This window comes from Talpa occidentalis, unplaced genomic scaffold (genome assembly GCF_014898055.3).
Source record: "Talpa occidentalis isolate TD23 unplaced genomic scaffold, MPIMG_talOcc4v2.1 talOcc4.16, whole genome shotgun sequence".
Taxonomy (NCBI): domain Eukaryota; kingdom Metazoa; phylum Chordata; class Mammalia; order Eulipotyphla; family Talpidae; genus Talpa; species Talpa occidentalis.
Window position 1 is genome coordinate 26,508,362 of NW_023601653.1, and position 13,159 is coordinate 26,521,520.

Genomic DNA, 13,159 nt, shown 5'->3' on the forward strand with positions numbered 1-13,159 from the left:
TTCTTGTTCTGTAGGTGGTGAAGAAAGAAAATAACTGTTAACCATTATCTGTGTGGCCAATTATCCACTACTTAAGAGCCATTATAAAGTCAATTCAGGTTTTTAGCAACAAATTACAGTTAGAAGAAAAAAATATATATATACACAGAGAACCCCTTTAGGTGAGTTTCCCTGCTGTTTTGGCTTTTTTAATTCCTTTTCATTATTGGACATAGAACTATTAATAGCTTACATTTGCATAAAATTTTAGAGCTTACCAAGTATTTTCTGTTCTCTGCACAAGTTTATGCAACTGTTGTGCTACGTATATAGGTCACAAACTCAATTCTAATTCTAATTCTCGTACTTTACCAGAGGGGGAATAGTAACATACTTTTGGTCAAATTGATTTTATTGTAGTGGGTGGTTTGACTTGTATTTATTTTTGCATATGTTATTATTTGACTAGGAAGATATAGATACAGGACTCTTTGATTTTGTGTCTCAAAAATATTTTGTGTAAACTCATTGTTAGACACATGATTAAATCCAGCATTTTTTTTTTAAATCTTGGAATCATTTCCTTTTTAGATTTACTTGGAAAAAAGAAAGAATATTTTATAGTGTGCATATTATTTTATCCAAATTTATTATTTTGTAAATGTATGTGATCTTTTATTTCAAATTTTTTAGAGTGAGACATACCTGAAATTATGAGAAGGAAAATGAAACATATACTCTTAGAGAACCAAGAAATGAAACATTTGCATTTCAATTCTGTTTATTTTAGGAAACAACTTCAAATTTTATAAACATGGTTCATGGTTTAATATATATAAAAGGTCAATATTGAGTGAGATCCAAAAATAAATATCATGATTAATAAAGAAAAAATGTTTCTATTTTTTTCATAATCCACATGAAATTGTTATTTTTTTTACTTTTTGCTACACAAAAAACATATAATATATATCTACAAATTCCAGATAGTAAGACACGGGTATCTTTGGTGAGAGTTATTCTGCCTACCATTTGTTAGAGATATCAAAGGGTGCTGTGAATTTTTTTTTTTTTCCTTAGGTGTAAACAGACCAAGAAAAAATTAGTAATCACATTGAAGGGGAGATGACCCTGATCAGCGGAAAGCTGTCAGACAGTTTTACACAATAAAGTCAGGGAATAATGCTATGAAACCCTGATGATCCACTTGGGGTACTGCCTCATATTCCATGGCCCCATTGTAAATGTGGACGAACTTGTGCAACAAACTGAGAAGAGAGAGTATTTTGGAAGTAGAAACTTAGTATTGTTTTATAAATTCAGTGTTGATATATTATGTTTAGGCTAAAACTCAAACTAACTTGCTAAATTTTATTCCAAGTTAAAAACTTCTGTATAGACCACTGTAAACACTTTCCTCAATGAAAGTGATAATGAAGGTTATCATGAATTCAAGGTGGCAATAACTCTATAGTGCCTTTGTTAGAAATTATGACAGTTTCATGCACTATTGTTTCATTGTGTCTGCATATTTTTATCAGTTGCTTCTCATCCAAATTTGGATTGAGACTGATGCAAGAATATTTTATTTAGAAATGTATCTTGAAGAGAATGGTTAGAACATATGGCTTCACTTATAATAAAGCAATAGACAAATTTAGAAAACACCTCCCTTTTGTTGGTTACCCTTACAAGTTATTGCATTGAGTAGTATCTGTTCCACCTTTTCTCACTTTGCTCTCTGACCTACAAGACTGACCTGGACAGAATATCTAGGACTGATCTGGATATCAATGCGTTCTCTTTCCTTGTAGCTTCCGGTTAGTATCAGCAAATTGGTAATTGTTGGAGATCAGGAAAAGGTAGGAAAGTGATGCTGGGAAATTTGTTACTCTGAAGTGTTTCCCAAAGGAGTACTATGGACTATTTTCTTTAACCGAAGGTCCCAGTCCCTCTTATGTTGGTTCTTTATATATGATCATTTGCTTCCAAGATACTTTAACTGCACTTTCCTGCCTTGCTAGGCTTAGCAGTGGTAGCAGCCCTCACTGATATTAGCTCCAGGGCATTGCACTATCTTTTGTGGTTTTTTCAACACTCTACCTATTCCTTTGTCTTATAAATAAATTCTCCTGGTATTCTGATATAGTGATTCAGGGTTTCTCAACATTTCTTTCATAATCTATCCCCTAAGAAATCTTTCTGAGACATTATTTTCCTAATCACTCCGCCATATATTAAATCCTCTTATGACAGCTCATATTTTTTCACACCCAAGCCCAATTTCTCCCACTTGGGGGCGATATCACTCCTGTTGAGAATGTTTGGAGTAATTTATAACAGAAGTAGCCCAGTAGGAGTTAAGAGTTCCGTGTTTACATAATCAAGGATCTCAATAGCGGGAGGAAATAGGACTTGTTGACCTTACAGAATATGAACTTTAAGAGTAATATGTTTAATTCCAATTACTTAAGAACACTGTATTTTTCTATTCCAACAACACTTCCTTCTCATTTTTCTCACATTGAATGAAAAGAGATTGTTTGTTGGTGTTCTGGAGTTACAATAAAGGAGGAATAATTGAGGGGGGGATATATTTAGTTAGAGTGAAGTGTGAGCAAGTTGTATTTAGCAGAGTTCCCTGTTGGTTGGCATCCCAGTGTGGGAATCCCTTTCCACAATCCCTCTGACTTTTCACTGTGAGAGCTTACCCCACTTTATGGCATGAAGTTGCAGAGAAGAGGAGCATGTTTTATGGCATCATAAGTATGAAACCAGAAACATGTGAGTAGTAATGGAAAAACAGGTATAAATTTTATACCATATGTAAGGTCAGAAGCTAATCTGTGAAACAGTCTTCTAATTATCGAATATGTAAAATTGTATAGGGAGCGTCTCCCAGTGTGTCTCTCTCTGCCTCACTCTGTGTCTCTCTGTGTCTGTCTGTCTGTCTCTCTCTCCCTTTCATGTCAAGGTTTATAAAAGAAAATTCAGAAGAGATTTTGACTTGATTCCCTCTCCTGTTTCCATAATGGCACAGGTCAGAGAATGACTGGCTTTGTCTCAACTCCTATATCCTAACTTCTTTCTACTAAAACCAAAAAGTCTTCAGGCCTAGATGTCAAAGGAAAAAGACATCTTTTCTGTGCCTTTGTCTTTTCTGTTCTGTTCCTCAAGATGTGTAATGGGAATGGAAACAGCTTTTCCCCCCCACCCCCCGCCCCCATTTAACTAGTTCTTTAAGACCAATGTTTTATTAAAGAGAGCAAGGTCCCACTTATCCTTTCCTTTCCAAGAGCTATAAGCCTTGTGGTTTGACTCTGGAGTTGGGAAATAGAAAAATGCAAACACAATTTAGAGGGGAAATTAAAATGCATTTGGGTCACTATTTACAAAATATTAATCACAACACACAATCTGCAGATTTTCTTTTTCCATTACCCTTCCCCAGCCCTTTTTTGCATAATAGGACTCAGAAAAATGATGCAAACGAATCCTGAAATGCCTTATAAGTACTTAAAATAGATATTTTCAATTAAAAATATCTAAAAGTCTGAACCCATTTTTTTCATAGCCCTGAAACTATAAATTTTATTTTCCTGGGATAAAATAACTTTTATGATCAAAGATCAAGAAGCTATTGAAACTTAGTACATATGCATAAAAACAGTGGCAAATAAAATTTTTATCAGCTCCCTGCCACAATTTAGAGCATAACTCTAAATTACAACTCTTATTTTACTTTAATTCATATCCAACAAAAAGTAGGTTTAAAAATAGGTACATTATACTACCAAATGGTAACATAAGATTCAAATTCATCTCACAGCAAAATTATGTCATTCTGATGCATAAAAGTAAAATAATAACATCCCTTGTGAACATCTATAGTCACAATAAAAAATTACATTGTAATGATCAAGCTTTTTTATAGTAAACTTCTATGATCTTGGATATAGTAGCTTGTGACTGTACTGTGTAGATGTTCTTTAGCACTTAGTACAGTGAAATACCAATTCTGATCTGTCATGACAAAAGTTCATTCATTATTGAGATAATAATTCTTAATAAAAAAACATGGTAAGGGCCTCCCCAGTGGTGCAGCAGGTTGAGCACAGTACTGTGAAGCTATCTGCAGCCTCTGCAGCACGGGTTAGATTCCCAGCCAGCTAGGGAGAGTCCCACATGGCACAGCAGACCTCTCCCGTCTGGCCTGCTGCTCCCCTCAGCAGTGTATTTCAGTCATCTGCCTGTTCTGCTCCCTGCTCTGTCTCTGGTGAATCCTCTCACCCTCCCGTGCCTCTAGCCTGTACCCCAACTCTTGTATAAAAATAAATAAATCTTTAAAAAAAAGTAAGCCGACACTATTTTTATATAATGAAAAGCCAATGTGTACAATATTAATTTTTCTCCAAGGAACAAAAACAATTGATTTTTCAATTGGAATTCTGCTTGAGCCTCGGTGAAAAAATTGTTTCATAAGCACATCCAAAAGAATATAAAAATAAAAAGGAAAAACTCATAAATGAGGAAGAACTTTATTTAGGAGAATGTCATGTTTAGTGCTTTTATTTAGGTAAAATTTTTATCACAACTATAGTTTAAGTTATATCTGTTAAATACTCTACCAAAGAATGAAAAATTTGAAGATAATGGTCATATGGCATTATTTTGAGTTTTTGTTAAGCAATTTCCTGTATAGTGACAGACAACTGGCATATATCTAATAAATGAGGAGATTAATTCATGTAAATGTGAGGATATATGTAATTCATATAATTTCTTTGGCAAAATATTCTGAAACCAATTTCTAAATCTAATGAAACCAGTTTCTCACAAGAAAATCAATATCCTAAAATAAGACTCATGATGGATGAGTTTGAGTATTTTTACCTAAATACACAGAAATTATCTATTCAGGAAATATTTATAGAGCACCTACACCAGTCATACTGCTAGGTGATAAGAACACAGTAGTAAACAGAATAGGTATTAAGATGTTTGAACCATGTTTTAAATGGTTCAATCTAGATACAATGCAAACTAAGTTTAATGGCCAAAAACTTGGGGTCATTAGCTGCAGTAATAAAAAATGTACAACCTGGAGTGGTCAGTTCCCAGTGTTTCATAAGACCTACACTCTAGTGGTGACTATAATAAGGCTTTTGTAATTGGCATACTGGACATCAGAAACTGGTTTATATGAGTAAAATGTAGTGATTATAAAAATAAAAGTAGTGATGCTATTATGATTGCTTTTGAACTCTCAGTGAAGACTCTAAAAATATTTAAGAGGGCCTCACTGGTGGCGCAACAGATTAAATCTAGCACTATAGTGCTATGTGCACCAGGTGAAAGCAAACAAACACTGATATGTTCCCCAGCCTTGGTGCTCTTTAAGTTAACCCTGTTTTCACAATACTTTCTGGACTAAACAGTGACGCCTAAATTCCATAAACCAGTGGGAAAAGATCCCCTATTAGGTGATCTATTTACTCAACCCACTGGCACAGTCTTTAATGTTAAACAGGCCTCTACAATTCTGAAAGCCTCCCTGGGATCAATTTGCCACGTGTGTGCAAGTTTGGATCTATGTTTGTTGTTAGGAAGGGAGAGCCTAGTTTACCATGACAACTCCCCGGCAATTACCTAGTGGGGTACAGCTCACGGAATGGAGGCTCCAAATCCAGGGCAGATGAGTAGAAGGAGCAAAGTAACTGCACAAGCCTGGCAGAACCAAAGGGCAGGGGAGCAAACGTGTTAATACCCTGAATTTTTTAATATAAGTTATCTTTGAAAATGCCCAGCCAATTCATATGACTTGATTCACAGACATTGTTTTAATAATTTTTTAAAAGGACTGTATTTCAGTGCCCTATATGTGCAGGGTGCTTTAAATATTGATACCAACTTGACAAAAATACCCTGGGATAGGTATTATTAATTTCATTTTTCAATAGAGTAAAAAAAGACTAAGATAAGTTAATAAACTTAGAATAGGTACAGAAAGAAGGGAGAAAATCAGGATTTTTTTTATGAGGTAACATTGGTTTACATCACCATATGATTCACACCTCTTCAGATGTATATTACCACAGCACACCCTCCTAAATCAACAGCAGATGGATGGACCAATATGCTTTTTTAATTATTTTCCAAACATTGAATATGTTGGTTGTTTTCAATATCTTATTATTAAAAGTAATGTTGCAATGAATATATCTGTACATTAATCTTTGTCAGAATTTTTATTGCCTGTGGATAGAATAGTAGGAAGTAACAGAGTAGACCAAAGGTTATGTAATATTTTTTAATTTAATTTTTGAGGTAATATTGGTTTACATCAGTGTATGATTCAAAAGGACAGTTCACACCTCCTTAGATATGTCACCACATCTCACCCACCCACCCACCCACCTACCCATATTCCTTCATGAGACCCTTCTCCCATTTATACTCCTATCCCCATACCCTTCCTCTAACAACTGTAATTCTGCAGTCATTTCTAGACTTTGCTTTGGTTTACTTTTGTTAGTTCCTTTGTTTTGTTTTTCTATTTAATCGTTTATTTATTTATTTTTTAATACAGGAGAAGAGATTGCTTCCCAGAAAGGTTATACACAGTCTTACTTCCAGTAGGACTAAGAGTGCCCCAGTTTCACCCACATGCTCATTCTTTAGTCTTTGTGAATTTGATAGGTAATAAAGAATATTAATTTACATAATTAAAAACAAGGTTGAAAAAGACTTTGTTAGCCACTCATATTCCTTCTGTGATTAACTACGTCCTTTAAAAAAAAAACAACAACAAAAAACTGAAGATATTATTAGGATTTTAAAAATTTATTTGTGAGAGACATCTTTTTGATTCTTATATCTTATAATATTTCCCCTGGTTAATTTTTGGTTTTACTTTTGTTTATGTGGTTTTATTATTTTAAATAGGTAATCATGTCTGTTAATAATATATTTTTTTTTTTATAGAGGCATGTTTATTTATTTATTTATTTGTTTGTTTGTTTTGTTTATACATGCACTGGGTACAGTCAGAAGCGCGGGAGGGTGAGAGAATTCACCAGAGCCAGAGCGGGGAGCAGAGCAGGCAGAAGGACCGAAGTACACTGCTGAGGGGAGCAGTGGGCGGCAGGAGAGGTCTGCGCGCCATGTGGGACCCTCCTCTGGTGGCCGGGGAGCAGCCGGGAATCGAACTGGCGCAGCAGAGGCCGCGGGCAGCTTCGCAACCCAGCGCTCAACCGCTGCGCCACTGGGGAGGCCCAATAATATTAATTTTTAATTGATAACCAAGCTAATTTTTTCCTTTAGGATTTATTGCATGATCTTGGGCTTAGTGAATTTTGTCTCCCTCCCTTACATCATACATATGCTATTCACCTATGTTTCTGTCTAACCCCTTTGCAGTTGTATCCTTCACATATTTTTTTAAAAATGCATGGCAATATTTTGATATTTATATTCAGGTTAGGATATTAATTTTTTCTTAAAAAGTTAAAAATTTATAGCTGTCATCTATTTATTCTTAGCAATTTTTAATTAGAACTTTCATTTATTTTTTTATTGCAGTTACATTGATTCACAGTGTTGTTTGTGTTTTGGAAGTAAAGGCTCTCCCCTTGCAGGTGTTGGTACCACATTGTATCCACCACCAAGACACCTATAGTCCATTGTGCAAAGCTTTACCATGTATATTATCCTGAACTTCCCTTTTTGCATTTCCATATACTCTTTGTAAATTTTAGCATCATTTTCATTACCTTTCATTATATACAAATAACAAATTAAAATAAGTCATGTAGTGTTGCCTGGATTTTAACTCAAACTTTCAAACTCCAAGTGCCTTATAGTTATCATTTATCATCATATTGGTCTATCTCCATTTTATTTCTTTTTTTCTTTTGTCATATTTGAGATAGTTTGTTTTTCTTAATTTTAGTGATAACACATAGTAAATATAGTATACCATTCTCTTGTATTTCTTGTGGAATTCCCTTTAAAGTGTCAAGTTTGTGGTGTACTTTTAAGCATTGGGAACTCAAAGTTCCCAGTATGTCTTCCAGTCTTCCGTTAACCTAAGGCCACTTCCTCCCCTTAATTCTTCCTCCATTTTCTCTATTCTTGAGTAATGAGCTCTTTATTCCAGTGGTTTGCTGCTCAGCACAGATAAGATTTGCATTTCCCCTTGGTATCTCTCAGGTCTACCTGGAACCTGCCAGAATACTCCTCTCAGATCTTAAGGATAGTTCAGTGTAGAATGTCTTAGCAGAATTTCCACTCTCTGGCATCCTTTAGCCAGCGTGGTTCTGCAAGATTAGGGAATGATCTAATCCTCTTCATTTTGCCTGTTATCCCAACTCTGAAGGATGAGTTTTTATTTTTATTTATTTGTTTGTTTGTTTTAATTTTTGCTGGACATTTTGAAATAAATGATAGCACTTTTACCAGTGTCAGAATGACTGCCTTAACATGTGATGGCACTCACATCCTGGGGCTGGTTTCCCTGTTTTGAAATATTCTCTGGGTATGCTACTGGATGCCTATTCTCCAGGGTAAATGCTAAAAATATAGACAGGGCTAGTAGTGAGCTGAAATTGAGGAAAGCATGTTCAGAGTTTCGGTGCACATTCTGTCTTTTCAAAGGAAGTGTCCCTGTGACTGCACCTGAATCTCATAATCATGACTTCTCTCTCCGTGGTTGTGTTTGTTTCATTTGTCAAAGCGTGGAGCTGCTCTGAGTATTTGCCAAAACTAGCACATCTGTCCTGTAGCAGAGAGAACTCCTCCCAGATTGTGGCCAATCACAATCAGTACTTTCCCTTGTAAGTCTGGGATGATTCCGATGCTTGTGATTTCATGGGTAATTTGAGGAGAAAGCAAAGTAACTGGATGAGTCAGTCATTGAGAAATGTTAATCACCAATGTAAGGCAAAAAACTCATACCCATGTTTAAGAATTCTTATGTCACACAAATGACAAAGATTTGCAGCCTTGTAAACCTTCATTTCAACTCATCTCTGAGAATACCTGTTCTTGCAGTAGGTTTCATTTAAGGCACCACAGAAGCTCTGCTTGTTTCTTCCTCAAACTCTACTTTTTCCTGTCTGTTCCTCTTCAAAAATCCAGTGCTATGAAGGATTAATAAGGCACATAATAAGTTGATTCAGACTAGATTTTTTTCTTACTATTTTGTTCCTTTTTTCCCATTCACCTTTATCTTCATGAAAATCCAGATAAAAGCTAAACTGGCTCTGGAAAACTTCTAAATCATTTTCCATTCCTTTTTTTACTTTACTTTCTTTAAGAAGTGCACACAATGAAGTCCTTTTCCTGTCCTCTTGGATCACAACTTTCCATTCAAGAATATCTCCATTTTGTTTCTTCCTTCTCACTCAGTTATTACTTTGTACTTACTTGAAAAAGTTTCTTAAACTGGGCCTCCCCAGTGGCGCAGCGGTTGAGCGCTGGGTTGCGAAGCTGACTGCAGCCTCTGCAGCCGGTTCGATCCCCGGCTGCTCCCCGGCCACCGGAGGAGGGTCCCACATGGCGCGCAGACCTCTCCTGCCGCCCGCTGCTCCCCTCAGCAGTGTACTTCGGTCCTTCTGCCTGCTCTGCTCCCCGCTCTGGCTCTGGTGAATTCTCTCACCCTCCCATGCTTCTGACTGTACCCAGTGCATGTATAAACCAAACAAACAAACAAATAATAAATAAATAAATAAATAAGACATGCCTCTAGAAAATTAAAAAAAAAAAAAAAAAAAAAAAAGTTTCTTAAACTTCCAAGGCAAATTGGCTGATTGTAAGGGGTAGTTTCAATGTACCTGATAAATTAGCAGAAGGGCCCAAAAGGGATGTAAGGATGGTAACCTTATGGGTTAACATGCTAACATGCTAGATTTCTTATATTCATTGCCTCATTGGGGATTACAAGTCATTTCATAGATAATAATTATAAAATAATGCAGTATATACTTCTGATAGAATGTGACAATGTGAATACATCGTAAAGCTCATATAATGTTGACTTGATCATATTTAATTTTATAACATTTGATTAAGGGAAATAAATGAGGCAAGAAATATGAAATAGGTAGCACAGTATCTGGCACATAGTATGTTCTCAATACGTCTTCACTATCATTGTTTATTAAGTGACTAATTGGCAGTTCATCTGCCAATGAACTGTTGGTCACTTTGTAGTATTGAAGCCAAGATACTCTTAAGAAAATTATTTATTTGAATTTCAGTTTAGACTTCAGTATTTCCCTTGGTTTTGTTTTTTTTTTATATCTATTGACTCACTTCCAGTGCAAATTTAAACCTCAATTAATTCAGAATTTACATTTCAGAATGTGGTATGCTTTTCTTTATTTAAGTTCTTTTCTTTTTTTTTAAAATTTGGTAACATTGTTTTTATTTTATTGTTTTTGCAGTGCCATTACTTTACATTCTTGCTAGTTTTGTTTGTTTGTTTGTTTGTTTGTTTTTGACAGTATAGCATTTCCCTCCTTGGTGTGGTTACTGTAGCACTCCCACACCCAGCATCCATCATAGTCCATTGTGATTTTCCCCCAAACCCTCTGATTGTTCTTTTTTCCCTCTCCCTCCCCCTCTGACAATCTAAGATCAATGGTTAATTTTCAAGGGTTGGTTTTAAAGTTTGTCTTTGTCTGACCTTTTGTTTGGTGTTTCCATATCCCATATCTAAGTGGCACTATCTGGCATTTATATTTCACTGCAAACTGCAGTGCATTCATCAGGACCCAAACTGTGTTTGTGAGAAAGAAACATACTCCCATAAGTGCTTGTGACTTAGTTTCTGCATGGAAAGGAAAGTTTTAAAAAACCTTTGCATTGTTTTTATGCTCTAGTATTTTACATGACTATATAAAGTGAAACTCTGATAATGAGTGGTTCCAACTTAAGAACATGGCTTGTTAGTGTCAGATATACATTAAGGATATTGGGTAGGGGTTGTCTCTAAATCCTCTGCTGTTAAAAATGAAAACCAGTAATAATTCATTTCATAAATACATTAATGCTTTTTTTGACAAATGATACCTAATAATTTTCTCTGTATGAAGCACTAGCAGACTGTATTGCCATTTGCAGCCTAGTGTGAAAATGATCTCCACAGTGCTGTCCTTAATACTTTGTAGTCACAGAAGTCATATTTATAGTTATTACTGGGATTCCAAGACTCCTTTTATAATCTTCGAAGATGAGACCTTTTTATACACTTTCTTACAGGATGGCAGCAGCAGCTAATCCTTTCAATTGTCCAGAGTTAGTCTTCTGCTCTTTCTGGGTGAGTGTCACATTTATCCCTTGTCTCCTCTTGTCTGTGTGAATGATCTGGAAACAAGAAGAAATTGGAAATAATTTGTGTTGCTTAGCACTGGCAAGGGCTTTCAGTGTTTTGATTATCCTCATATGTCTCAATATAAAGCCATGACCCATGTCAGAAGAGGTGAGTGAAAACAGAACAGTATAGTATGTAGAATGTGACATGCTCCTTGAGGGGAATCAGTCCCAGTTTCCCTTAAAAAGGAAAGGCTGAACCCATGAGGGACACATATCCTTCTGCATTGTTTAGTTGCCTGCACTGAGAAATGCAGGTGGAGAAGCTTGCTTCTGTTTGGAAAGAGGCACATCCCCTACAGGTATTGGCACTTGCCTATGGATAAATCCACTTTTTTTTCAGAACTCCATCCCATTGGGAAGAGATTCTAGGTTATCTGTAGGTCATTTCCACTAAGGTGTGGCCTGTTAATGACTTAAGGGAAAGGTTTTCAGGTTTAGATTGGTGTGTGTGTGTGTGTGTGTGTGTGTGAGTTTGTGTGTAAATGAGCCGAAGATTTTCTACAAAAAAATACGCTATTCTGTCCAAATAACACATCTGAGAAATATCACATTTTGTTGTATATGGCAGTGATTTTTTTAATAGTTTTTTTTTTTATAGGGGCATGTTATTTATTTATTTGTTTGTTTTGTTTATACATGTGCTGGGTACAGTCAGAAGTGCGGGAGGGTGAGAGAATTCACCAGAGCCAGAGCGGGGAGCAGAGCAGGCAGAAAGACCGAAGTACACTGCTGAGGGGAGCAGTGGGCGGCAGGAGAGGTCTGCGCGCCATGTGGGACCCTCCTCTGGTGGCCGGGGAGCAGCCGGGGATCGAACTGGCGCCGCAGAGGTCGCGGGCAGCTTCACAACCCAGCGCTCAACCGCTGTGCCACCGGGGAGGCCCCTATGGCAGTGATTTTTAAAGTTGCTTCACTATAGTCCATTTTAAGAATATAACACTATTTACTTACAGTGCTGATGATTATTTGGGTTATTCCCAGTTTTGAGTTATTATAAAGAATGCTGCTATAAATATGTAGTAGTATACATACAGCAAATGTTTCTGTTCACATTTCTACATATATACACCTGAAAATGGAAATGAACAGATGACAATAGTTAACACTGTCAGATATTGCATGTAGTTGTCCAAGGACAGTGTACCAAGTAATAACTCAAAATCAGTATATGAAAGTTCAACTTTCTCCTTATCCTCACCAACACTTGGGATTGCCGGTTCTTTTTAAGACATTCTTTTAGGTGTGGATTGGTAGTTCATTGTTGTTTATAATTTTGCTTTAAATTTGCTTTTCCCTGATGGTTAAAGATGTGTACTGTCTCTTCAGATGATTAAGAGATATTTACATTACCTCTTTTCAGAAGAGCTTTTTAGTGTCATTTGTCTAGTTTTTAAAAGAGTCATCTACCTTTTTACCTGCTGGAATTTTTTAATTTAAAATATTCTAAAACTAGGCCACTATCTCATACCAATCACAAAAGTCAACTCAACATGCATAAAAGACTTGAATGTAAGCTCTGAAACCATACAATATGCTGAAGAAAACAGGCAAAACCTTCCATGATATTGGCTTCACAGATGTCTTTATGGATTTGTCTCCAACAGCAAGGAAAATAAAAGAGAAAATAAACAACTGAGATTACATCAAACTAACAGGCTTCTTCACAGCACAGAAAAAAAAAAAAAGAACAAAAAATGAAACAAACAAAAAAGCTTGTCCCTAAGACAAAAAAGACACTACTTATTGGTAGAAAGTATCTGCCTATCATACATCTGACAAGGGGCTGATATCAAGATCTAAAAAAAAC